The 26,320-nt window shown below is 48.5% G+C and overlaps 1 pseudogene; it reads right to left on the bottom strand.

Moving 5' to 3' along the window:
* Positions 1-1,064: 1,064 nt before the first annotated feature.
* On the bottom strand, positions 1,065-10,763 carry LOC113879935 (annotated as a pseudogene).
* Positions 10,764-26,320: the final 15,557 nt, after the last annotated feature.

The following is a 26,320-nucleotide window of genomic DNA, read 5'->3' on the forward strand; positions in this document are numbered from 1 at the left end:
GACGTCTCTGGATTCCAGGGACTGGTGTGCAGGAAGCCGGATCCCCACGCCGGGTTGGGGAAAGAGAACATGCACGCACGGGGAGGTCAGGGCACTCCAGCAGGTGCACAAGGTACCTGGCCTCTGTCAGACAGCCGTCTGCTCCATGATCCTCTCATCTGGTCAGGACTCGCCTCCCCCCGCAAGACTCTGGGCTCAGTACTGACTCCAGCACTACCAGCTGCTGGGCCTCGGGCAGCTCCCTGAGCTTCCTGAGCCTCTGTTTCCATCTCGGTCGAGTGGGAACCTGTAAACTGCCCCTCCCCCCAGGTGGGACTGCGTGGTGCTGAAAGGGGGGCGGGATCTTGAGGCATTTGCACAGGGATTGGCACAGAGCACATGCTCCGTGGCTCACTGATCACGGTGACTGCAGTCATTGTCACCATCCTTTCCTGCCCCAGCTTCCATACCAAGGACCCCAGAGGATGGAGGCCCCTCGGGAATGGCTGCTGGCCACTGTGCTCGTGGCTGTGGCTCACAGTCTGACCCTGATTAACCAAGGCACGTTGATCTCATCCACTCTAGTCACCAGGACCCCTAAGCCTGGGCCAGCCCTGCCTCCATCAGGGGAGGATGTAGAACACATCAGGTGGTGGAGGAGCCCAGCTGGAAACCTGCAAGTAGCTAGTCTCCCAGGTTGGGGTGCTGGGGGGCGGAGGGGTGATCCTGGAGGGAGAAAGGCCCAGCTCAGCTGCAGGATGGCAGGGTCCAGGGGCTGTGCCAGAAGACGTCAGGGCTGGAGCCCCTGCAGGTGAGCGCAAGGACACATCCCAGGCCCTGGGGAGGAAGAAGTGGACCTTGACCTGGAACCAGAACCCCTGGAAGTGGGCAGCAGGGGCCCCTCCCTGTCCTGGGCCTGAGGTCCAGTGGGCTCGGTCACAGGCACAGAGCCCGCTCCTGGGCCTTTTGACGAGTCTAAAGCAGAGGGGCCCAGGGGTGGGGAGGTCTGGGCGCTTGACCTCGGGGCCCAGGCAGCAGCAGGGCATGGAGTCAGATGGATCAGGGCAGAGACACACAGGAAGAAGTGCAGTCCAAGGAAGGTGGTTTACTGCTGTCGAAGGAGCCTCCTCGTGACTAGGACGCAGACTCCCTGTGCATGTAGAGCCCCAGCATCATCACTGTCACCTTCCCAGAGGTGAGCAGGTGGGGACAGGCAGGGTGGATCCTCAGTGCCCAGGGACCAGGCTGCACCCAGGGACCTGGGCATCCTGCTCCTTAGGGAGGGCACCCACAGCTCAGAGCGGAGCTCTAGGCTTGATTGGGGTTGGTGACTTTCCCCAAGAAGGTGATGCTCTGTGTGTCTTTGAGAACTACGGCAATCAGGAAGGGCCTGTTGAAATGCACAGTAGTTCTAAATGCAGACTTGAAGGAAAGTTCTACTCCCGTGGCAGCAGCTCTTCCATGCCCACCTCGTCCACGTCCAGCACAGCGCTGTGGACCATCTGTGGGGACAGCAGAGTATTACGGATTGGAGACGGGGTGGGCGGAGGTGCGCAGTCGCCTGAGCGCCTCTAAGGGGACTGCTATTCATCCACCTTCTGCCACTGGCCTGTCACTATGCTGTCTACCTTTTCAACTTTGTTTTTCCCAACAAACCTGTCAGCTGGTTCACATATACACGACCCACGGCTGTGCAGAGTGCAGTCAAAGGCTGTAAGTCCTGCGCCCAGGGTCAGAGAAGCAAAGAGCAGGGGCTCCCTGATCTGAATCCCCTCCGTCTGAGTCCAGAGACTCTGCTGTCCCCAAACACTCCCTAGTGTAAGGGGAGGGGCAGATAGAGGCATTTTTCTTTCCGGGAACTGTCCACAATCCCTCTATGTCAAAGCAGCAGATGGGCAAGCACTGCTTTCTGCTTCTCTCCTGCCCCAGCTGACATGTCCCTCAGCCACCTTGCCTAGGATTGGCTTCCCATCCCTGGACCACAAAGCCCCATAGCATCTGTGTCTGCTTTATCAGGTCCCCTGGCAGGTGGGTGCAGGGGAGACTGCAGGGCTGTCCAGCACCCGCCCCCCTCATTCACTCTGATTCCTCTGCTTCTCGGATCGCAGTACCAGGACCTCTGGTGTTCTTCTCTCCTGCTCTTAGTGTATACTGATCATGATGGCCCTGAGCCACTGTTAGTACCTATTACCTCTTACCTGCTCTGCTGAGCACTGCACAGGAGCGAAGAACTATCATGTCTTTTAAAAATGACAAGATTCAGGACTAAGGGCTTTAATAATTTATCCCATAGGCAGTAAAAGGTGCTGCAAGGGATGGGGGTTTACAGCTGATTCCACCTCAGGCACATTCCCAAGACTGATGTCTATCCCAAAATTCATTACAAAGAAGGTAGAACTAGCCCCCAAGATGGTTATAACCCAGCTCCCCTGGGCTTGAGGGTTGCAGGCAGGGTAACTGAGTAATGCCCAGCATATTAAAAAGCAAAGACATCATTTTACCGACAAAGGTCTGTGTAGCCAAAGCTATGATTTTTCCAGTAGTCATGTACAGGTGTCGTTGAACCATAAAGAACGCTGAGTGCTGAAGAATTTATGCTTTTGAACTGTGGTATTAGAGAAGACTCTTGAGAGTCCCCTGGATTGCAAGGAGATCAAACTCATCAATCCTAAAGGTAATCAGTCCTGAATATTCATTGGAAGGACTGATGCTGAAGCTGAAGCTCTTATATTTTGGCCACCTGATGCGAAGAACTGACTCATTGGAAAAGACCCTGATGCTGGGAAAGATTGAAGGTGGGAGGATAAGGGGACGACAGAGGATGAGATGGTTGGATGACATTACCGACTCAATGGACATGAGTTTGAGTAAACTCTGGGAGTTGGTGATGGACAGGGAGGCCTGGCATGCTGCAGTCCATGGGGGTCTCAAAGAGATGGACACGACTGAGTGACTAAACTGAACTGAACTGATCTGAGTAATGAGCAATGTAGTTGTTTTGCAAATTCAAGATTACCCAAAGGTCTGCCTTGCTGTCACCTTTCAAGCTCCCATGTGGAAGATGAAATGTTCAAAGTTTAAAAACTCACCTGGGAAACTTCTAAGTCCATGACATCTGTGATTCCTGACAGGTCAGCCTCAGAGGTGAAGACGTTCTGGATGCCCAGCTCAGAAAGAAAGTGTTGCAGATTATAGTCGCTGGAGATGGAAAACTTTGGCAGGTAGATGGTATCTATCAACCTAGGAGGTGAGAAAAATAAACCTGATGGCTTACTCAACTTAGTGCTCACCGTTCTCCCACATCTCAGCTAGGTCTTCCTGGGTTTCGTCTCCATCCACCCCATTCTCCCTGGAATAAGCACTCCTTTCCTCAGTTTCCAGATTCCTCAGGCTAACTCTGTTTAATTCCTTCATTATACATTCCTGTGTGCAGCTTTCTCACCTTCAGGGCAGCGTGCCAAGGCAGGGGCTGTGGGCTTGCCCCCGCCTGGCCCTGCTTCTCCCCTGCAAGCCTGCAGGGCTCAGGAATCACCCTTGTCCAACACGGATTCCACAGCTGCTGGGAGACGGTGCTGGGGGGAGGGGGAGGAGGGAGCACCAGGAGGGGTGTACCAGGGTCACCAGGAAGGCTTCTTGCAGGAGGTGGCATCCAGTTTGAGTCCCTGGGGAGGGGAAGGAGTGGGCTGGTTGAAGAGGAGGCCATGAGGCAGGTGGAGGCACTTACAGGAAAGAGGGGCTGCTGCAAGGTGGTGAGGGGCTTGGCAGGGACAACAGTGGGACATGAAGGGCTTGGGGCTGCATTCAAGGGTTTGGGGGGGCCTGAATCATCCAATTCAGAGTCTCTGTCTTGCCTTCCCAGTGAGCTCCTTGCGGGCAGGGCTGCTGCATCTGAGCAGAGCCGCCAGCAGTTTCTTGGGGTAAGAGATGCTGTCTCCCACCCCCAGGTTCCCTCCCCATCTCTCTGTCTGTACTTCCCTTAAGACTCTTACCATGGTGACTGGTCTGACAGATGCTAAATGCGAGGAGACTGAGGCTTCTCTTAAACCTTGGGTCCCTTGTAACAGGGAGGTAGTTGTTCCTCCTCATTGACCTACTTTCTTTCTTCCTTACATTCATCCTTCCTCCCCCCTTTATACACAAGTCAATAAATTCCTACTGAGCATCCTTTATGGGCCAGGAATGTATAGATACATGTCTCCTCAGTGATTGTAAATCAAGATGTCTGATGCATATTTTCTCCATTTACAGCTACTGACTGGGCCGCTGCCCTGTGGTAGCTCTTGGGGTTGGAGAAGGAAGGGCTGGGAAAGGAGCACAGGCAGGGCGAGGGGGTCCCCTGTCCTGAGTCTCCTGGAATCTGCAGGAAGGGGAGGCTGGGAGTCAGGAGCCCCAAAGCCTCAGGTCCCCCGGACAGGAGTCGAGAAGGGGCTACAGCCTCTACTTCACATGCAGGCAGGTCTCCAGTCCCCCGTGCTTTATGAAGTGCCTCCCACATCCATCCCCACTGGGTCTGCAGATCCCGCACTCAGAACAGAGGGTCAAGGACACCCCTCCCCTCACAGCAGGGAGCTGAGCCCCAGAGAAGCATAGGGAGTGGCCGGGGGAGTGTGAGCTTGGGAGTGGGACTCTGGGTCTGGGGTACCCCCGCCCCCCTCATGCTGCCCTCACCCCCTCCCTACCCGCCCCTGCAGACCCTGGCCCAGCACTGCCTCTCCCCTTGTCCCCCTGAGATAGGTCTCCTGAATCCCACCTCCTGGCCTGTGTGTCTACCCTCCATTTACCCAGAACTCGACCCCTCCCCATGCTTCCTTCTCCTCCTGGTCCAGCCCCCAGCGCCCTCCCCTGGGTGACCCCCCTGGGCTCCTGGTGGCCTCCCTGCCTCCATGCATGTCCTCCGCCATCTGCTCTCCACTCGGCACCCTCGGTGATCCTTTCAAAGCATCGCTCAGATCTTTCACTCTTTGACCCAAAACCTTGTGATGAGTTTCCATTTCCCTTAGACAGTGGGGGAGTCAAAGTGTCTGCAAGGCCTTAGGTGACCTTAGTCCTCCCTGAGGACCCCGACCTCTCCCAGCTTCCCCCCTCACTCCCTCTGCTCTCCTGCTCTGGCCTCACTAATCCTCAACCACACCAGGCTCGCTCCTGCCTCAGAGGCTTTGCACTGGCTGTTCTCTCGGCCAACAGGGCTTTTCCCAGCACATCTGCATGGCTCAGTCCCTCACCTCAAACACCACCTAAGGGCGCCCCTAGTTACAATCACAAAATACCTCTGGGTCCAATTTTATTTATTTATTTATTTATTTTTGCTTTACTATCCCTGTCTCTCCCTTTCTAACCATTCAACACACCAAATTATTCATTACATTTATTTCCTGTAGGTTTATCTCAATCACAGAGTAAGCTCACGAGGGCAGAGAATTTACTGTTCTATCTGCTGACCTACCCTCAGAGCATAATTAGTCCCTGGCACACAATAGCTTTTCAATCAATCAATCAGCCCTCAGCTGATACAATTCCATCTGCTCCCCCACCCAAGAGGTGGGGACATGAGACAACAGCACGCATGTTGGGGGCTTTGTTGAGGATCCTCACGACACAGCACGTGTTAGTGTGAGAGGAAGGCCCTGTCCCCTCTGACGCCATCATCTTCCAGAAGGAAAGAATCAGGCTCAGAGCCACCCAGGCAGCAAAGGGCAAGGATATCTCAGTACAGGCTCTCCCACGTCTGCCCCCAGTCCCACACATTCCTGAGGCCCTGTTGCTGGGGGTCAGGAGTCCAGGAAGAGGGGGAAGGACTGAGAAGGCAGGTGAACCCACAGCTCCGGGTCCTGGGGACAGTGCATTTTGCCCTCATTGGGGAGGATGAAGAGGGCGCTGTCGTTGCTGGTGTACGTGAGCTCCACCAGCGTGCAGCCCAGCTCCTCGCCCCGGAAGTAAGGGGTTTCCAGGTCAAGGGTCATCATGGGCGCCTCCACCGTCTTGTTCTCGCTCACGTGGAACTCTGCCTGCTCAGTGCGCTTGGGGTCAAAGGGGATCTTCCACCTGGCTGGAGGCGGGCGGACAGGTGAGGAGTCTGTGAGTGCAAGTCTCTCCCTCCTCGGCCCTGCCTGCGCCAGCAGCGCCCCACACCACGTGCCTCTGGGGGTGGGCCTGCCAGCTATGCATGTACACCTGGGAAAATGGGTAAGCCCTTGGGGATGGGGTACCCCGCAGGTCAGGATTGAGAAGGGGGGCATGAAACAAAGCTGGTTAGTTGTGCTACATGCAAAGTCAACAGGAATGTGGAGGGCAAGGGAGAGATGGGGATGAGGCTGGGCCTGGGGAGATATGGGACCTCCTGGTCCTTCAAGGGAACAAGTGACCAGGGGTTAGTTGTTGGCCTTGTAGGGAGGACACACGTCCCCATGTCCTTGTGAGCCCAACTGGAGCAGGAGCCACACGGTGACCCAGAGGGCAGGGTGGGGTCAATAGACGTCTCCACCCAGGAGAATGAGTCTCTTGCTGAGGCAGGGACTTCTATGGGAGATTAGGGCTCTGGGGTGTGTATCCATCCCCACCTCCTTCTTTGATTCCATCCCTGCCTGTGTCCCCATGGGGAGAGGCAGGAGCAGACAGAGAGGGTGCCCCTGGGGAGGAGATTTTAGAGGAGAAATTCTCAAGATGGGGTGGGTTGTTAGGAGAAGAAAGCATGCGAGATACGGGTAACAAACACGGCACATCATGCCTGGATTCCTTTTCCAAGGAAATGCCATCCCGTCCCTTTATTTACAGATGAAAACACAGATGAAGGAAGGGCATCCCTGGACTCATCCAGGAGCCCCTAACTCAGGGCTAACTTGTCCCCCACAGCTAGGGTCTCTTAGACACCTGACCATTTCATGATTCAATGATAATCTTTTGTGCCTTATCTATTTTGAGTCCCTTTTGCACTGCTGGCTCCCCGGGTGAAATCTTTCTGCCTTCACTCTGCCTCTTATGAGTCTCCTGGCTGAGGTTTGTCATAGCAACTTGCTATCCATGGGACTGGGCACGGGACCAGCTAGAATCTGGAGAGATATTGTGTCCTGGAGGGAGTTTCAAGAGGGAGGGAACATGTGTATACCCATGGCTGATTCATATTGATGTTTGGCAGAAACCAACCCAATTCTGTAAAGCAATTATCCTTCAATTAAAAAATAAATGAATTAAAAAAAAGAAGATATTGTGGCCCAGATATTGTCCAACCCCAAGACTTTCCCCAGATGTGGTCTTGCCTCAGGATAGCAGAAGCCCACCACTGAAGAATCTTGAGATGGCCAGGCTGCTCAGAGGCTGTCGCACTGGGAAGATGGCCACCAGCCCCACCTCAACCCCCAGAGACAAGGTCTGTTTAGAGGGACCCCATGTCTGACAAAGCCCGCAGTGTGCAGAGCCAAGGCCTTCCTGAGCGTGTCCTAAAGTTCTCATCAGGGAGGAAGCTGGAGTTGCCATCCCCCACGGGATAGATCTGAAAGGAAAGCTCTCCTTCTTTTGGCAGGCAGGCAAGTTTAACTCAGAATAAAGTCTCCCTCTGGGACTTCCCTGGTGGTCCAGTGGATAAGAATCCCTGTTGCAATGCAAAGGACACGGGCTCAACCTCTGGTCGGGAAATAAGATAACTCACGCCTCCAGGCAAAGCCAGCCTGCCACAACTGCTGAGCGTGCCTGCCACAACTGTAGAATCTGCCTGCTGCCACGAGAGATCCCACGTGCTGTGACTAAGAACCAATGCAGTCAAACAAATAAATTAAAAAAAAAAAAGCATCCCTCTGCCTCACTTAAGGGAATCACTGCCCTACAATGAGAAAAGCAATTTGGAAAAAGCTAAAATAGACAAAGACTATAGTCAGAGTGGGCCTTGGTGTTTAAGTCCCCCAAACCACGAGGAGATTTCTCGATAGTGGGTTGCTGGTAACATAGTTGGCTGAGCTGGGTTAGAAATGATTCTGAAACCTGAGAACTATAGGTGCGTCTCCCTCAACCCCAATCCAGGTAGTCACCTTTAAAGTAGATGTAATTCAGCAGGATGATCTTCGTGAGGGAGTCAAGGTTCTTGAACAAGTCTTCAATTTTCCCCTGGGTTTTATTCTTCACATAGTCGTTGATGAGCTTCATGGCAGCATTGGAATCGTTGAACTCAGTGGGGAAGGCCTCGGAGGAGTACAGCACCCAGGCGTCTTCCCTGAACTTCCCTGTCCAGAAGCATCAGCTGCTCCTGCACAAACATGGCGTTGCCCACACTCAGCTGCAGCTCATTGCTGGGTCGATTGAGCGTCTGCAGGAGATGCTGGAAGCCCTGGTGGATTTCTGTCTTGGGGGTCTCTGTGAGGTTGGACTTGAGACCCTCCATTATCTCCGTCAGGGTGGAGCCACGGGCCCCCAAGGACAGGAAGCCCAAGGCTATGGAGACACTCAGAGGGGAGAAGTGAGGTTTTCCAAAGCCAACTGCTTGTAGAAGCTGAAGGCGAAGTCAGTGTTGCTTGAGGCTAATGAGTGGCCATCCACAGATGTCCCTTTGTGCTGTTCTTCTGGGGTCACATTCTCCGGGAGGCAGTGGACCCTGGAGCACAGTCCAGCCACCAGGAGCCCCAGAGCCAGGAGGGGGGACATTCTCTCTGCCCTCATGTCTGAAAAGCAAAGCTCCTTTCAGTCCACATGTCAGATGATGTCCCAACCCCTACCCTCTATCCCCCGTGGTCTCTGTTCTCTTGCCCTGCTGCTCTGGGACCTCTCAGGGGTAGGCACCCTGCTGGGCTCCCAACACACAAGGAGGCTCTGGGCTCTCTCTCACCCTTTGATCAAGTGCTGTGATCGTTAGCAATTTCCCCAGTGGAGAGACTGGGCACAGAGAGGGGAAGGGGCTTTTCCAAGGTCACACAGCAAGCAGTGGAGTACTAAGGGTGAGGAGCCTGGGGTGCCTGGCTCCAGGGTGGGGAAGCTGGTGATGGGTGTGAGGTGCTGTCCAGCAAGAACCCATCTCCCTCTTCCTGGGAGCTGACACTGTCAGAGGGGCCTAGGAAGCAGCGCTCCTTTCCCACGATGTCCCCTCTCTGTCCCCCCAGGAAGGAGCCCTGCACTGATCAGAGGACACAGCACCTCTCCCCGCCTCTGAGGATAAGGGTGTGACCTCAGGGAGGCTCTTCCGTCGAGGTGCCTGGTCACAGTGAGGGTTCAGGAGAGAGGCTGTCACAGGCAGCGGGAGCCGTGCTGGAGCCTGGCTGCCCTGAGGAGGGTTGGTGTAAAGAACAAGGAGGGCAGAGCATTCTGCTCAGCCCCTGCCACGTGGACATGTGAAGGGTGTTTCCAACAAGAACCTGGAAAGGCCTCCTAGTGGGGAGAAGCAGGGTGAGCTCAGAGTCTCAGGGACCTTGTCGAGGATTTCATTTTGGCTACTTGTGAGTGCTGTGTGTTGACGAGCAGTGACTGAACCTCTCTGATCCTAAGTTCCCACCTCCATCCAACATGTGGAACGGCTCAGGTGACATACAGGATGAAGGTGCTGGGCTCCTAAGAGGAGTTCCAGACGTGTCACCCCCTCCACTGGCCACCCTCTCTAGGACTCTACAAGCCAGACTGTGATCCCTGGCAACAGAGGACCGAGCTACTGCCCAGATGCCTCAGGGGAGACTGAGGTCAAAGCTGTGACCTCAGCAAACAGGACTGTTTCCCTTCGGTCTCTGCCCCTCATCTCAGGGTTCAGAGGAGAGAGCACTGCAGGGGTGTTGAGCAGGGAGGGAAGGCAAGGAGGAGGTGGGAGGGAGGAGCCTGAGCTGAGACTCAAGCCCAGGGGAAAAGCCTAGGGGCAAGCCTGAGGACAGGGGCGATCAATCTTCCCAAAAGTTTGTTTATGCAGAGCTGATGCAACGGTTTCTTTCACAAAGAATTAAACGTTTTCCCCCAAAATTCTTCCTGGAAAAATAGCTAGCCAGATGCTCTCCTGGTGGGTCAGATGGTAAAGAGCCTGCCTGCCGATGCAGGAGACATGGGGAACATGGGTTTGATCCCTGGGTCAAGAAGATCCCCTGGAGGAAGAAACGACAAGCCATTCCAGTATTCTTGCCTGGAGAATCCCATGGACAGAGGAGCCTGGTACGCTAGAGTCCATGGGGTTCCAAAAGTGTCGGTCACGACTTGGCAACTAAGCAACCAAAGAAGCATTTGGCCAGGTTGGAGGGCTGGCTTTGTTTCTGAGCCGTCTGTCTTTTCAGTGCTAGGCAGATTCAGGTCCTGTCTGCTTGCCAGGGTCCCTGGAGAGACAATGGAACCCAGAAAACCCCCCTGGAGACCCCGCAGCCTCTGCCCAGAGGGACCTGGTGCACTAATTCTGTCCCCAGGACTCTCTGAGAGCAGCGCCCTGTGCCAGGCAAGGAGACGCACCTCAGGGCTCTCGGAGGACCTCTGACCTGACGCTGGATGCACAGCTGGATGGGGCACAGCTGGCTCGAATCACAAACCCAAAGACTCAAAAGCAAAAATGCCCCCAGAAGCCATGGTGGCACATCCCTCCCTTTGCAGGATGAAAACAGAGACCCAGAGAGAGGACTGGTCCTCCCAGCATCAGACGCACGTCCTCCCGCCTCCCTCCTGCCTCAGGCTCTACTGACCCCTGATCAAGGCCAGAACCACCCTGGGAAAGGGGTCCCTTGGCTCCCAGTGTAGGAGCATCACGGATTACCTGCCTGCGAGAGCGGGGTGTGGGCAGTGGATCCAGAGCCGCCGCTTGCCCGGATGCTGGAGTTTCCTGGGTGCTGCTGCCTATTTATCCTGCAAAGCCCTCCTCCCAGGCTTGTGAAATGTATGTCCTCTGACTGGAAATTCACAGCCTCCCATTTCCAGTAACAGAGTTTATTAGATCTATTTGAACAATCTAGTTACAGGAACCACTCACTTTTTGTCCCTCCCCACCAGAAAACCTAAACTAAAAATAAACAGAAATTTCCCTTGAGAGTGATTTCTCCCATTTAAGAAAATCCATTGAGGGGTGTGTGAAAGCTCAGAATATATAAAAAGGGACATTGAAAAATACCTCTGACTCTTTTTCTTTTAAAAAATATATATATTGACTCTTCTTAGTTTTTTCCTCCCCGTTTGTCATATCCTCATTAAAGACCATGTAAAAACCCAGAAAATGGAAAGAATATTTGAAAATATTCCCCAGAGCTGTGTCACTCCAGGACACCTTTGGCTAACGCTGCGTTTCTTCTATGACTCACTTGTCTTGATGTGTGTGTGCAAGTGTGGGTGTGTGATCAGGATCCCCAAACACAAACTCAGACAAAATTGAAATGCAGGACCCTTTATGTGAATATGACTCGATTTGTATGTTGAGATGCGCTCCCATTCCCAGACAGGGCTGTTCCGCCCGAGGGTCCCTGAGAGTGTCAAAAGCACAAGTGTCTGAGACCTCTGATATCTGGTGCCATCTGTCTTTGGGGGCCTGCTGTGCTTTGGTTTGTCCCGTTGCCGTTCACTATTGGTTCACTTCAAGAGCCGGCTGTCCCTCATTCTTGCCCCTGGGGTCTCCTAGGACACTCTCTGAACTAATCTCAGGCCTTTCTTGTGCTTGTGGGGGAACACCTACCCCTTCATCTCTTACACTCACAACCATCCATCCATGAAAGACCACGACAAACCTCTGTTACCCTTAGGGACTCCACCAAACTCTGTTTGGAGATCACTGTGTTAGTGGTGAGAATGTGGCTTTGGCAGAAGATAAACCTGAATCCTGAAAGTCTACTCACCAGCTGTGTGACCTCAAAACCTTTATGGAAACCCTTCCACCTTCATCTTCTCATCTCTAAAGGCAGATGCATTTCCCTGGGAAAGGAGGGGTGTCTTAAAAGGTTAAGTGAAATAATTCTAAATGTAAACTCTGTTAAGACAGGATTTTTGACTTGTTTTGTGCTGTGCTGCATCCTTAGAGGACGCAATAAACATTCATTTGACTGTAAGACACTGAGGTGACCAAGGAGAGTTTGATCGCATCTTTCTGAAATGATGCGTCCTTTCAGGCTCCATATATGGCAGAATTGATAATATATATTAAGTTACACACAATCCCTAAGAAACAGTGGCTGAAACAAGGTTGCAGTTTACTTCCCTCTCATGTAGGTCCAGATGCAGGCAGCGTCTGCAGGCAGACATGGGGATTTCACTTTGGCAGGGACCCAGGTTCCTTCCAGCTTGTTGCTCTCCATTGCTAAGGTTTGTTTGCCAGGAGGCTCATTGCTGTGTCAACCTTCCAGTTAATGGGAAGTGAGGAAGGGAAAAGCACAACCTTCCCTTTGAAAGAAATGTCCTAAATGTTGCCTATGTTATTTCCACTTCTGTTCCATCGGCCATTGCTTGGTCACCAGGCCAGACCTAGCTGCAGGGGAGGCTGTTCAGTGCAGCCAACATTCTAAACTGTGTAGCCATGTCCCAAATAAACATGCATTACTTTGAGAGAAAATGAGAACGGACATTTTGTTGTTGTTTTTCAGTTGGCCAGACCTGTCTGACTCTGTAAGCCCATGGACTGCAGCACACCAGGCCTCCCTGTCCCTCGCCATCTCCTGAAGTTTACCCAAGTTCATGTCCATTGCATTGATGATGCCATCCAGGCATCTCATCCTCTGATGCCCTCTTCTCCTTCTGCCCTCAGTTTTTCCCAGCATCAGGGACTTTTCCAGTGAGTCAGCTGTTCGCATCAGATGACCAAAATACTGGAGTTTCAGCTTCAGCATCAGTCCTTCCAATGAGTATTCAGGCTTGATTTCCCTTAAGATTGACTGGTTTGATCTCCTTGCTGTTCAAGGGACTCTCAGAAGTCTCCTCCAGCACCACAGTTTGAAGGCATCAATTCTTCAGTGTTCTGCTTTCTTAACTATCCAGCTCTCACAACCGTACATGACCACTGGGAAGACCACTGCTTTGACTGTGCGAACCTTTGGCGGCAGAGTATGTCTCTGCTTTTCAACATACTGTCTGGTTTGGCATAGCTTTCCTGCCAAGAAGCAAACAGCTTCTGATTTCATGGCTGCAGTCACGGTCCGCAGTGATTTTCTAGCCCAAGAAGAGGAAATCTGACACTACTTTCACTTTTCCCCCTCTATTTGCCATGAAGTAATGGGGCCAGATGCCATGATCTTAGTTTTTTTTAATATTTAGTTTTAAACCAGCTCTTTCACCCTCCTCCTTCACCCTCATCAAGAGGCTCTGTAGTTCCTCTTTGCTGTCTGCCGTTAGGGTGGTATCATCCACATATCTGAGGTTGTTGATGTTTCTCCCATCTGTCTTGATTCCAGCTTGTAACTCATCCAGCCCAGCACGTCTCATGAAGGAGTAGGACAGAGCTGTCTGCTCTGTTTGTTTAATCTATATGCTGAGCACATCATGAGAATGGACATTACACATCAGTGCTAATTGTTGCCCCAATATTTTCCCCAAGTGTTCCCATTTCCTTAAGACTGAACTGACTTAGTCTGAACTCCAGTTGATGTAAAGCTAAAGAATTTTCTGTTTTTCTGAGTGCCGCTGAGAATGTCTGTGGGGGGCTGATTTGTCCTGGATGTCCTCTGTCCCCTGGAGTTCCACACTAATGCTCCAGGGCCATCTCTCAGCCTCTCCCTGAGCTCCTATAGTCCTCATTAGTCTCAGCTCAGTTCAGTCGCTCAGTTGTGTGCTACTCTTTGCAACCCCATGGACTGCAGCATGCCAGGCTTCCCTGTCCATCACCAACTCCTGGAGCTTACTCAGACTCATATCCATCAGTGATGGCATCCAACCATCTCATCCTCTGTCATCCCTTTCTCCTCCTGCCTTCAATCTTTCCCAGCGTCAGGGTCTTTTCCAATGAGTCGGTTCTTCACTGGAGAAGGCAATGGCATCCCACTCCAGTACTCTTGCCTGGAGAATCCCATAGGCAGAGGAGCCTAGTAGGCTGCTGTCCATGGGGTCTCGAAGGTCGGACACGACTGAGCGACTTCACTTTCACTTTTCACTTTCACGCATTGGAGAAGGAAATGGCAACCCACTCCAATGTTCTTGCCTGGAGAATCCCAGGGACGGGGGAGCCTGGTGGGCTGCCGTCTATGGGGTTGCACAGAGTCGGACACGACTGAAGTGACTTAGCAGCAGCAGTTCTTCACATTAGGTGGCCAAAGTATTGGAGTTTCAACTTCAACATCAGTCCTTCCAAAGAATAGTCAGGACTGATTTCCTTGAGGATCGATTGGAAGTCCAAGGGACTCTCAAGAGTCTTCTCCAACACCACAGTTCAAAAGCATCAACTCTTTGGAACTCTGCTTTCTTTATAGACCAATTCTCACATCCATACATGACTACTGGAAAAACCATAGCATTGACTAGATGGACCTTTGTTGGCAAAGTAATGTGTCTGCTTTTTAATATTCTGTCTAGGTTTGTCATAGCTTTTCTTGCAAGGAGCAAGTGTCTTTTAATTTAATGGCTGCAGTCACCATTTGCAGTGATTTTGGAGCCAAAAAATTAAAGTCTGTCACAGTTACCCCATCTATTTGCCATGAAGTGATGGGACTGTATATCATGACCTTCGTTTTCTGACTGTTGAATTTTAAGCCAACATTTTCACTCTCCTCATTCATTTTCACCAAGAGGCTCTTTAGTTCTTCTTTGCTTTCTGCCTTAAGGGTGGTGTCATCTGCGTATCTGGGGTTGTTGATGTTTCTCCCAGCAATCTTGACTCCAGCTTACTGGTCTGCTTTGTTTAAAAAAAATTTTTTTTATTTAAAAATATATATTTATTTACTTTGCTGCAGAGGGTCTTAGTTGCAACTTGCAGGGTTTTTGATACTGACTTTTTCTTCAATTCCACATGCACTGTTTTTGCAAGGATGGTCATGGAACCCTGTTTTCTAGGTACTGATGAGAATATAAGGAAATTATGATACAGAAGAGATTTGAGATTGGTTCTTCCTCTGTGTGAAGTGAATGGAAGCATTTCTCCCAGAATGCATGGAGGGTCTTGTCCAAGACAGAGACCAACTTCTGCTCCATAGAAAGAAGGCTCCACAGATTTTTATTTTTAATATTCATTTTTGTCCTTGTTACCCATGGACGGTATAGGTTACAAGCACATTTGTAATATTGCTCATTCCTTTATTCCATCTATTCTGGGAGGGACAGATCTTATTTCCCTGTCCAGGCATTGAACCTAACTGCCAATCCATCAAGGGTTAGAGGCTAGAAGCAAAGTTCTCTGATTTTGTACCCTGTTTGAAAGCAAAACTGTTTCAATGAGGCAAAACGTGCCAAACAGGTACAAAGTTTGTTACTAAAGAGATAGTGCAGTGTATGGGGAAGCACAGAGAAGCCGTTTCTTTAAGTCAGAAGCAGGACAGAAATACACACCCGGAAAGGAGCGGCAGCATCCTGAATGAGAAGCGAAGTGAAAAGGTGATTTAAATCACTTATACAGGACAGTCCTTCTGGGTCTTTGTTTACACTTAGCCAGTTATGTTGTTTCTTTTTTCACACCGGACTGGGTCCTTGGTCCCTCCCCTAGATGCGTGCTCAACGTTTTGCTAAGACGGATTCCACTGAAAAGGCCTCTGGGTGCATGTCCACACTTATTGTGGGGTAGGGGTCCCTCCTTTTTGACCCCCAAGAAGGCTTTCTGTGCATATGCAGACAGGGAAGTCTTCCTGGACCTCTGAGTGGACGCCTCATCTCTTTACTTCAGCAGAGCTCAGCTTCTGCTGGTAGCTTTGTCCTTGGAGTGTCTGGGAGAGAACAAAGCTTGAATTTTACTCAACTTGACAAACCCCAGCTATGTAGCCCAGGACCCATCATCTCCTACCCCACTTCTTTTATCTGACAAATATTTACAAAAGGTGGTTTCATGAGCCAGGCTTTCACCTAGAAACTGGGCATCCAGGAGGGAACAAAACAGGGCTCAAGGTGAGTCGTCTCTCTAGTTCTGGAATGTCACCCTTAATGGAGTTGGGGTCCATAATCCAGATGTGTTCTGTAAAAAGCCAGATAGCAACTATTTTACGTTTTAAGGCCACATTCAGTCACCTTCTCTCTTCCCCCGCTTCCTCTTCCTTCTCCTTTTTGTTTTAGCAAACTTTTCAAATCAAAGTTAAATGTAACTTTAAAATATTTTCATAATATAATTTATAATATCAGATCAGATCAGATCAGTCACTCAGTCGTGTCAGACTCTTTGCGACCCCATGAATCGCAGCATGCCAGGCCTCCCTGTCCATCACCAACTCCTGGAGTTCACTCAGACTCACGTCCATCGAGTCAGTGATGCCATCCAGCCATCTCATCCTCTGTCGTCCCCTTCTCCTCCTGCCACCAATCCCTCCCAGCATCAGAGTCTTTTCCAATGAGTCAACTCTTCGCATGAGGTGGCCAAAGTACTGGAGTTTCAACTTTAGCATCATTCCTTCCAAAGAAATCCCAGGGCTGATCTCCTTCAGAATGGACTGGTTGGATCTCCTTGTGGTCCAAGGGACTCTCAAGAGTCTTCTCCAACACCACAGTTCAAAAGCACCAGTTCTTCAGCGCTCAGCCTTCTTCACAGTCCAGCTCTCACATCCATACATGACCACAGGAAAAACCATAGCCTTGACTAGATGGACCTTTGTTGGCAAAGTAATGTCTCTGCTTTTGAATATGCTATCTAAGTTGGTCATAATTTTCCTTCCAAGGAGTAAGTGTCTTTTAATTTCATGGCTGCAGTCACCATCTGCAGTGATTTTGGAGTCCCCCAAAATAAAGTCAGACACTGTTTCCACTGTTTTGCCATCTATTTCCCATGAAGTGATGGGACCAGATGCCATGATCTTTGTTTTCTGAATGTTGAGCTATAAGCCAACTTTTTCACTCCCCACTTTCACTTTCATCAAGAGGCTTCTGAGTTCCTCTTCACTTTCTGCCATAAGGGTGGTGTCATCTGCATATCTGAGGTTATTGATATTTCTCCCAGCAATCTTGATTCCAGCTTGTGTTTCTTCCAGTCCAGCGTTTCTCATGATGTACTCTGCATATAAGTTAAATAAACAGGGTGACAATATACAGCCTTGACGAACTCCTTGTCCTATTTGGAACCAGTCTGTTGTTCCATGTCCAGTTCTAACTGTTGCTTCCTGACCTGCATACAAATTTCTCAAGAGGCAGATCAGGTGGTCTGGTATTCCCATCTCTTTCAGAATTTTCCACAGTTTATTGTGATCCACACAGTCAAAGGCTTTGGCATAGTCAATAAAGCAGAAATAGATGTTTTTCTGGAACTCTCTTGCTTTTTCGATGATCCAGCGGATGTTGGCAATTTGATCTCTGGTTCCTCTGCCTTTTCTAAAACCAGCTTGAACTTCAGGAATTTCACAGTTCACATATTGCTGAAGCCTGGCTTGGAGAATTTTGAGCATTACTTCACTAGCATGTGAGATGAGTGCAATTGTGCGGTAGTTTGAGCATTCTTTGGCATTGCCTTTCTTTGGGATTGGAATGAAAACTGCCCTTTTCCAGTCCTGTGGCCACTGCTGAGTTTTCCAAATTTGCTGGCATATTGAGTGCAGCACTTTCACAACATCATCTTTCAGGATTTGGAATAACTCAATTGGAATTCTATCACCTCCACTAGCTTTGTTCATAGTGATGCTTTCTAAGGCCCACTTGACTTCACATTCCAGGATGTCTGGCTCTAGGTCAGTGATCACACCATCGTGATTATCTGGGTTGTGAAGGTCTTCTTTGTACAGTTCCTCTGTGTATTCTTGCCATCTCTTCTTAATATCTTCTGCTTCTGTTAGGTCCATACCATTTCTGTCCTTTATCGAGACCATCTTTGCATGAAATGTTCCTTTGGTATCTCTGATTTTCTTGAAGAGATCTCTAGTCTTTTCCATTCTGTTGTTTTCCTCTACTTCTTTGCATTGATCGCTAAGGAAGGCTTTCTTATCTCTTCTTGCTATTCTTTGGAACTCTGCATTCAGATGTTTATATCTTTCCTTTTCTCCTTTGCTTTTCTCTTCTCTTCTTTTCACAGCTATTTGTAAGGCCTCCCCAGACAGCCATTTTGCTTTTTTGCATTTCTTTTCCATGAGGATGGTCTTGATCCCTGTCTCCTGTACAATGTCATAAACCTCATTCCATAGTTCATCAGGCATTCTATCTATCAGATCTAGGCCCTTAAATCTATTTCTCACTTCCACTGTATAATCATAAGGGATTTGATTTAGGTCATACCTGAATGGTCTAGTGGTTTTCCCTACTTTCTTCAATTTAAGTCTGAATTTGGCAATAAGGAGTTCATGGTCTGAGCCACAGTCAGCTCCTGGTCTTGTTTTTGCTGACTGTATAGAGCTTCTCTATCTTTGGCTGCAAAGAATACAATCAATCTGATTTCAGTGTTGACCATCTGGTGATGTCCATGTATAGAGTCTTCTCTTGTGTTGTTGGAAGAGGGTGTTTGTTATGACCAGTGCATTTTCTTGGCAAAACTCTATTAGTCTTTGCCCTGCTTCATTCTGTATTCCAAGGCCAAATTTGCCTGTTACTCCAGGTGTTTCTTGACTTCCTACTTTTGCATTCCAGTCCCCTATAATGAAAAGGACATCTTTTTTGGGTGTTAGTTCTAAAAGGTCTTGTAGGTCTTCATAGAACCGTTCAACTTCAGCTTCTTCAGCGTTACTGGTTGGGGCATAGACTTGGATTACTGTGATATTGAATGGTTTGCCTTGGAAACAAACAGAGATCATTCTGTCGTTTTTGAGATTGCATCCAAGTACTGCATTTCAGACTCTTTTGTTGACCATGATGGCTACTCCATTTCTTCTGAGGGATTCCTGCCCACAGTAGTAGATATAATGGTCATCTGAGTTAAATTCACCCATTCCAGTCCATTTCAGTTCGCTGATTTCTAGTAAAATATAATTCTTAGCTTGTGAGATACACAGAAACAATCTGTGGGGAGGTTTGGCCAGGGACCTGGTTTTACTGGGAGGTGGTCAGAGCCCCAGAGTCCACAAACTCTGGACTCTGGATGTGAAGAAGCTTTTCCCTGCGGTAGTTCAGGCTCACATCAAGGCTTTCAGCCATGCGTGGTATGGGGTTTTGGTGTATTTCTTTGCCCCTCTCCCAGTTCCCCATTCCATTCCACCCTCGTTGCAACTGCAGGGAACCCTTCCCCAGTGGAATCTTCTCATTCTCTGCCTTCTTGCCTCCTTCTTGCTCTTCTTCTATGGCCTCTTGGTCCTGAAAAATCCTCTGCTTCCTTCTTTTTCCCCAGCCCCCTTCTCCTAGCTCCTGAGCAGGTAGTCAGATTGCCAATCATCTGTTCAGTCCCACAAGGCCTCAGATGGGATTCCCTGGGTGGGGCCAGGTGGCTGCTGCTTATTCCACAGGCAGAAAATCTACTAGATAACCCCCCGTGGGCCACAAATGACTGCCTCTTTGTTTAGGTATGATTCTTATTTATGTTGATGATTTTGATTATTACATCTTGTCTGTGTCAATCTCCAGGGAAGGGACTTGAGAGGAAGGAAAAATTTCAATCTTTCCCAGGTGGTGCCATGGTAAAGAGTCTACCTGCCAATGCAGGAAATGCAGGAGATGTCGGTTTCCAGGGTCTGGAAGATCTCTGGAGGAGGGCATGGCACCCCACTCCAGTACTCTTGCCTGGAAAATCCCATGGATGGAGGAGCCTGGTGGGCTGCAGTCTGTGGGATCGTTAAGAGTCAGACACGACTGAGCAACTTCACTTTCACTTTTCACTTTCATGCGTTGGAGAAGGAAATGGCAACCCACTCCAGTGTTCTTGCCTGGAGAATCCCAGGGACGGGGGAGCCTGGTGGGCTGCCATCTATGGGGTCGCACAGAGTCGGACACGACTGAAGCGACTTAGCAGTAGAAGCAGCAGCAGCTAGGCAGAGGACAAGATGGCTGGATAGTATCACTGACTCAGTGGACATGAATGTGAGCCAACTCTGGGAGATGGTAAAGGACAGGGAAGCCTGGAGTCCTGCAGTCCACGGGATCGGAAAGAGCTGGACCCAACTGAGAAAATGAACACACATAGTTAGGCTAAGTCTGTTGTCCCTGGGGCTGAGCAAGAACATGGAAGCCAGAGAACAAAGAACTTCCCAGAAATCTCCAAGAGGTGGCACTCAACACAACAGTGTAGCGAGAGAGAATGCTGTTCCTTTCATCTTTATACCTAAGAAAACCCAGGGCCTGAGTGGTGTGTAAGCTCCTATGGCTGCTTATACAAACTGCCACATACTGGGTGACTTGAAACACAGCCTCTAGGGCAGCCTCCACTCCTTGCTTCTTGCACATGCTGCTGGCTGCCAACACCCCTTGACTTGTGGGTACAGCCCTCCCATCTCTTCCTCCATAGTCACACCGATTTTCCTTCTCTCTGGGTTGATTCTCTTTTGAACCAATCTCTTACAAGGACTCTTGTGATGACTCTGAAGTTTCACATGGAAAATCCAGTATAAACTCCCTATCTTCCATCTCAAGATCCTTCAGTTAATCAAATCTGCCATAATCCTGCCACCCTTACATCTTTTATTTTCTTCTGCCCTAGAGGTAACATTCACAAATTTCAAAGGATTCAAATCTGGATATATTTTGGTGAGCCAGTTTTCAGTCTACCACAAGGGACAGCAAAGAAAAACAATTGAAATAAGGAACTCTCAAATGTTTCATAAAGGCAGGAGCAAGAAGAATGAGAGAGACACAGAAAGAGAGAGAGACTGAGAAAGAAAAATAGGGTTAAGTATTGTTGATGGTCTCATCTTATTAGGGTGAGAAAAAGCCATGGGATTTGGGACAGGTGGAGGTTAATATAAATTGGTGGGGAAAAAAACAGTATATTTTGATTGGAATAAAGAGTTGGTATCTAATTTCCTGCCAGGGTCCAGCCCCGGCAGGATCCAGGGAATCCCTCAGGATGACGGTGTTGGCAATAAGGAAAGTAAAAGGGGAGAGAGAGAGGCTTGATCTTCCTTGGTTTACACAGAAAGCCAATAAAACTCCTGACACAGAACTTACTCTGTTCACGGAGGCCACAGGTGCCCTCTCGGTGGGGTGAGGATGCAGGACGCCCTCTCCCCGGTGAAGACGCAGGGCACCTTCCCAATCGGGTCTTAGAAGCCCAGGCAAAAAAGGGAACTCAGAGAGTTCCTGTGCCCCAACGAGTCATCCTGAAAGAAGAACAGAGAGAGAAAGAAAGAAAAGAAAGGAAAGAATGACACGGGGAGACCAAGCTTCGGTGAGCGAGGCTCATAACTTTATTTTCAAAAGGAACTTTTATACCTTGACTTGTACATAGAGGGAAATGAAAGATGCAAAGTCATGCAGAGTCAGCCCAAACATTACATCTGTTTTGTCTTTATCGAAACCAGGATTTTTTCTGCATACCTTTCCCATAAACAATGTTGTGTACATTATCTTCTGGCCTTGGAGGCCTGTGGACATTTTATGACCCTTTTTTGATAAAGGCTGCTCAACCAGAAGACTTATTTTCCCTTGAAGTGTTTTTTCTTTATATTTCTAATCTATGTCAGCCTCAGAAAGTGCTAAACAGAGTTACATTCTCACGGAGCAAAGGTGCAGTGAGTTACAACAAAGAAAGCCAATTAGCTCAAAGGTCTGATGTGGTTAATTCCAAGGCTACTGCTTGTTTTTCTTACATTCCAACTATGTTAACCAATGCACTCCCAGGTTCACAATGGATAAGGGATATGGGCCCTTGGCAGCAAGCATTAGCTCAACAATGAAATCTTACACCAGCACTGCTTTAATCGTTTTTAACTCTCTTCAAAAGGCTCTATATTTTTAGAATGTTTTAGGCTTCCCATGTCTCTCATGGTTGGGAGGCTGTGAACAATCACATGCTTAGCTGCAAGAGTCTGGATATACCCGTCAGGCAAGCCAGAAAGCCATCAGAGGGGTTTGCATTGAAACATTCCTATCATGTCCAGGAGACTTATTAACTAAAGCCCTAAGTTGACTTTTTCCAGAGAAAGGTGGTTGGGAATAGCCCCCTGTTAATGTCAGAAGAGTTGGTGAAAAGCACAAAATAGTAAGACAGACAGATTCTGGTTTTGGGGTAGATGCTCAAGCAGATCCAGGGGGTCCCTCGAGTCATGATCTGCCTTGCTCGTCATGGCTCTTCCACATGACCTTGTCATGGGTGGGATCTCCCGTGCTGGCTCCCGGCAATTTCCAGATAATTGAGACATACATCCAATTATGACCATTGAGAAAAAGAACATAAATATTAAAAATATATATAAGTATATTTTATTCTCCAAATGGTCATTGGTAAAAAAAAAAAGATAAAAGAATAGAATTTTAGTCAAAGTAGGAAATATATAGAAAAGAAAAAGGACTAACAAGAAAGCAGTATATCATAAGTCTAAATTGTGATTTCAATCTCTGGTGCTGGAGAAGACTCTTGAGAGTCCCATAGACTGCAAGGAGATCAAACCAGTCCATCCTAAAGGAAATCAATCCTGAATACTCATCAGAAGGACTGATGCTAAAGCTCCAATACTTTGGCCACCTGATGTGAAGAGCTGACTCACTGGAAAAGACCCTGATGCTGGGAAAGATTGAGGGCAGGAGGAGAAGGGGGCAACAGAGGATGAGATGGTTGGATGGCATCACTGACTCAATGGACATAAGTCTGAGCAAACTCTGGGAGATAGTGAAGGACAGGGAAGCCTGGTGTGCTGCAGTTCATGGGATCGCAAAGAGTCAGACACGACTGAGTGACTGAACAGCCACAACACATGGAGGAATAAATTTTCCAGAGAGCACCAAAACCATACTTTCTGTCCCACAGTGTGACCTTGGCACTCCCTGGGTGGTAGTTTATAATGACCTTGACCAATATGGTGGGTGGTGTGCAAGTGACTGTGGGACCTGTGGTCTCGCACAGCGCTGTGAGGAGGGCCACGCCACATGCAAGGAACTCATGTAGGTGTCCTGACCACAGCTTGGCCGAGGTCTTTGCTCACAGCCAGCATCAACCACCAGACATGTGGGTGAGGAAGCCTTTGATGGTTTCAGCCGGCCATTGTCCACGAGTAACCACAGGAGACACCCAGAGTGAGTCTAACTGCCTAGTCAGACTTGAATGCCAGAAATGCAAGAATTAGTAACAGAAAATGGTTGTTGTCTTATTACCAACATTCTATACACAAAAATAATATTCTTCAAAATTGAAGGCAAAGTACGGATTTTTTTTTTTTTAGACAAACAAGAGACTGGACAACTTATTGCCAGCAGACCTGCATTACATGAAATGGAAAAGAAAGTTCTTGGGACAGAAGGAAAATACACAGACAGAAACTGGTACTTAAACCCAGGAATGAAGAATACCAAAAATAGGAAAAGTAGACTTTTTTTCTCATTTTGGAACTCTTTGATGGATGTCAATTGTTCATAGCAACAACAAATTGCAATATGTTGTGGAGTTTATAATGTATATAAATTAAAGACAACAATAGCACCAAGTACAAAAGAAAAAAATAAAAAATATTGATGTAAGTTACTTACATTTTACTCAAAGAGGTATAATGTTATTTGAAGGTACACACTGATAAGTTAAAGATTTATTGTCAATTTCTAATCTACTGAAAAAATGTAAGACAAAGAAATATAGCTGATAAGCCAACAGTTGAGTAAAACAAAAACATAAAAACTCTTCAAATAATCCAAAAATATGGCAAGAGAAAAAGTAAAAAATATAGAGGAATCAAAAAGAAAACAAACAGAAAGTTAGAAGTCTGCCCTAAACATATCAGTGTTCACATTCTGTAGCAAAAACTATAGCAATGTATTCACTCATTCATTCATTTATTTACTGAATATTTATTGAGTACCTAGTATCTGTTCATCACTACAGTCTTATTGGAATATAATGGTGTACAGAAGTGTCAGAGTCCCAGCTCTCAAGGAGCTTTAGATAAGTACCTTCAGTGAAAATATATCGTGATATATTCTTTGATAAGAGTGGGTCAGGTTGAACTCCTACCTCATACCATGTATAAAAATTAACTCAAAATGGATCGAAGAGCTAACTGTAACATATAAAAACTCCTAGAACAAAGGAGTAAATCTTTACAACCTTAGGTTTGACAATGGATTCTTAGATTTGACACCAAAATCATGAGCAACGACAGTGAAAGGAAGCAAATTGGACTTCATCCAAATTAGAGCTTTTCAAGTCCAAAGACACTGTCAAAGGGACATCCTTGATGGTCCAGTGGTTAAGAATCCACACTCTAATGCAGGGGACGTGGGTTCCATCCCTGGTCAGGAAGCTAAGATCCCACACGCCACGGGGCAGCCAAGACCACACACCACTACTGAACCCTTGCTCTCTAGAGCCTACATACCACAACTAGGAAAGTCCACCCACCATATCAAAGACCCAATGCAGCCAAAATAAAATAAAATAAAAAATAAAATTCTGTGTAGGTTTTCCTTCGAACAACCCAAGGAGTAAAGGGATTGGAGGTAGGAGAGAATTACATTGGTCCCGTGTTGATAGTGACTGCAGTAGATTGTATCTATGTGGGGTTCATAAAGTCATCCTCTCTATTTTTGTCTATGTTTGAATTCTTCCATAATAATAATATGAAACAAACAAAAAAAAAGTCCTTGAAATCAGGATGGCGCTTTATTCCCCAGTACTTAATGCATCGTCAGTGTGAAGTAGGCGTATACCTGTGGCGGATTCATGTTGATATATGGCAAAACCAATACAATACTGTAAAGTTAAAAAATAAAATAAACAGAATGAATGAATGAAACCATGAATAACCACCTGCTGTGCCTCCCTTTAGTAAACATCAAGAGAAAGAATTGACAGTCTCAAGAAGTCAAGGAAAAAAGTGAGCCTGTGCGTGTTTATGTCCAGACAGTGGATGAGCAGATTAAAAAATACAGTCATAATAAATAAATGTGGAGGATAATGAAGTCTGGCTGGCACCCACTAACCCATGTTCACCCTGCTTCAGCACTCAGGCTGGAGGCCACCCGTGTGCTACCCCTGCTGCCAAGCCAGTTCAGGAAGGACAAAGCTTTTGAGTTGCAAAAGTTTTGCAAATACTCTTTCTGCTGAGTACATATTAACTTTTCTGTTAATGCTGCATTAAAGTAGAAAGTCCTATTGATTCATATTTACCATTTAAAAACCACTCCAGCCAAATGAATGAGCCACCTTGACATTTGAAAGAGTCATAAAAGAGGCTCCTAGGAGGCAAGGTTGACAAACCGGCCTGCACTCTGGTGATGGGCACAGCATCACAGCAGGAGGTGCAGGAGAAAACGTCCCAGGAGACGCCGGAGCATGGCTCCATGAGCTCTGCCTTCCCTCGTTTAAGTGTTAGTTGCTCAGACGTGTCTGACTCTTGGCGACCCCATGGACTGTAGCCCGCCAGACTCTTCTGTCCATTGAATTTCCCAGGCAAGAATACTGGAGTGGGTTGCCATTTCCTCCTCCAGGGGATCTTCCCTTCCCAGGGATCATACCCAGGTCCCCAGCACTGCAGGCAGATCCTTCACCATCTGAGCCACCAGGGATAAAGAATGGCCATCTGCATCTCTGGTTTCATCTCTATGGCAACCCTAAGCGGTCAGGGGGGTGCAAGGGAAGAAACTGAAATTCAGGGGGTCAGGCTGCAAACACCTGAGACTCAGCTCAGGTCCCAACACCTCCCATGCTCACAGCTCTGTTTCCTCCATGCACGGATTCCCACATATCCTGCACTCAGGGTTGTTCTCTTCACTGTTGATGATGCTGAAAGGTGGGTAATGTGCCAAGGGAGCCTTATTCCAGGAGGCCAGCCTCTCACTATTCCCCCCGCAGGGACAAGCTTCTGTGTCAAAGTACCTGCAGACCTTCTGTCTGTCCCCAGCTTCTCTAAGGTTCAGGCGAACATTTCTATTTCAGGTGAGTGTGGGGCCGCGGGTGGGGCTGGAGTCCCGGCCCCAGCCAGCTTGGTGAGCCGACCACCTCCTCACATGACACACACGTGTTCCATGACCCCACATGCCCCAAGAGCCACACATGTGGGCACAGCCTGTGTGGTGCTGGCTTGCCCTCCCTCGTGACCTCGATCACACTCTTCTCTTGCCTGAAAATCCCTTTCCTGGCTCTCTGCTGCTCCATCTTTCAGTCCTCGCTTCCTCAAGATGCCTTTCAGGGACTCCCTAGAAATAAACCCTGGTGAATTCCTCCTGTGGGGTCAAGTGATGATTCCAGAATTTTTCTTACTGGCCACTCACCAGACTGTGATGACTCTGGATAAGCAGAGCTCAGAGGCTGCTG

This window comes from Bos indicus x Bos taurus, chromosome 21 (genome assembly GCF_003369695.1).
Source record: "Bos indicus x Bos taurus breed Angus x Brahman F1 hybrid chromosome 21, Bos_hybrid_MaternalHap_v2.0, whole genome shotgun sequence".
Lineage (NCBI taxonomy): Eukaryota > Metazoa > Chordata > Mammalia > Artiodactyla > Bovidae > Bos > Bos indicus x Bos taurus.